Genomic DNA, 1,857 nt, shown 5'->3' with positions numbered 1-1,857 from the left:
CCCAACAATAACAAAATAAGCCAAACAATGCAACAGATAATATAAGCAAAAGAACTTTTAAAAAAGTCTTCATACTTCGGTGTATGCATGTCTTCCTGAATTTATATTATCTACTGAATTTTCAGGTATCATTTAAGATGAAATAGTGCAAGGACAAATTTGCATAAAGAAATTTTCTAGAAAATGCAAGGGACATAGAGGACCTCACAAACTAGACATTAAGAACAAAGAGGAAAAAAAGTGACATGCAGAAGTATGGGAGCAGATGACCAGCAGGACTCTTGGTTTGCATTTTATTACAAACCATTCTCCCTGAAAACATGCCTGATCTACGAGGTACCAGAAAATGGTGGATTATGTTCAACTCCGTGTTGTATTAGGCGCCCTCAGGGCTATGGGATGTGATGCGACAGGACCTCCCCTGCTCAGTGATTGGACAATGCATGCTTAAGGGGTGTAGACAAAGTAGAAGATGAATGTATTTAAACAGATGCCACACAGTAATAAACACCGTATTCCCTGTTGTAGCTGGGGAGGAGGGATCGGAATGGGTTCCATTGGACCCAAAGGGAATCGCTCGGTTAATAGAAGTGATAGAGAAGAAGGGGTTGAAATCACAGAGGCCCTAACCGAACTGGGCCCTATGCTCCCCTATGACATATCCCCTCATGAGCATAGCACTCAAACCTGTACAATATACACTATGGAAAGAGGAATGGTTGGTTGAACTCAGGTGGGTAATAACAGCTGCGCAAAACGATCCAGGTCACCCCGTGCACGGTATGGTCATACTGAGGCTTACAGGATCAGCACCAGGCATGGTTACCCCACACGCTCAGTTAGCTCTGTTGTGCCTAGGGGAATTAATAGCGACTACTGATGCGGCCTTAGGGGCCTTCAGGAGGTTCGCCCGCTGCACAGAACCATCCACACCGTGGACGGAAATAACCCAAGGCCCGATTGAATCATTCCAAGACTTTGCCGATATGTTAATTAAGGCGGTTGAGGGGTCAGACTTACCCAGAGCTGTTCATGGCCCTGTAATTGTGGGCTGCCTTAAGCAAAGGTCCCTTGAGGATATCAAAATCTGCTTCGTATGGCCCCTGGAGAGATCACTACTCCGGGAGAGATCATTAAATATGTACTAGACAAACAGAAATCCACTCCCTTGAGTAATGAGGGCCTGGCAGCCGCTCTTGCTGACGCAATGGCTGTGGCTTCAATGTCGCCTAAGGGTCCCTGCTTCTGGTGTGGGCAGTACAGCCACACTGAGGCCCAGTGCAAAGCCATTAAGGATGGGGAAAGGGACAGTGTCACCTGTCAACTGTGTGGAAGAGAGGCCAGTACTGTCAGCCATACCCAGAGGATGGCCATTGGTGGTCACTGATCTTAAAGATTGCTTCTTCTCTATTCCTCTTGCGGAAGAGGATCGGGAAGCATTTGCTTTCATGGTACCAACGGTCAATAACCTGGGCCCCACTGAGAGATTTCAGTGGTGTGTCCTTCCGCAGGGAATGACATGTTCTCCCACTATTTGTCAGCTAGTGATAGGTAAAGTGTTGCACTCGGTTAGAAGAGATTTCCCTCAATATTTGATCTCACATTATATGGATGACCTCTTGCTCACTGCCCCTACTGAGTTAGGGCTGCAAATGCTCGAGTCACAGGTGATGACCACGCTTACTGCTGCTGGTTTCACCATTTCAGAGAAAAGATACAGAGGGACCCGGGAGTGGAATACCTGGGGTATAAGTTCAGCCCAGAGATGGTCCAGCCAATGGGTCTTACCATTCAACCACACATTAAGATGCTATGGGACGTGCAGGAACTGGTAGGAGACCTTCAGTGGGTTCACAG

The 1,857-nt window shown here is 47.0% G+C and overlaps 1 pseudogene; it reads left to right on the top strand.

Annotated features, from left to right (window-relative positions):
• The first annotated feature begins 547 nt into the window (after nucleotides 1–547).
• On the top strand, nucleotides 548–1,387 carry LOC149918655 (uncharacterized; annotated as a pseudogene).
• The last annotated feature ends 470 nt before the right edge of the window (nucleotides 1,388–1,857 follow it).

Source organism: Phasianus colchicus, chromosome 3 (assembly GCF_987193195.1).
Source record: "Phasianus colchicus chromosome 3, bPhaCol1.hap1.1, whole genome shotgun sequence".
NCBI classification, from domain to species: domain Eukaryota; kingdom Metazoa; phylum Chordata; class Aves; order Galliformes; family Phasianidae; genus Phasianus; species Phasianus colchicus.
The sequence above is the reverse complement of the archived record's forward strand: the minus strand, read 5'-3'. Positions and strand labels throughout refer to the sequence as shown.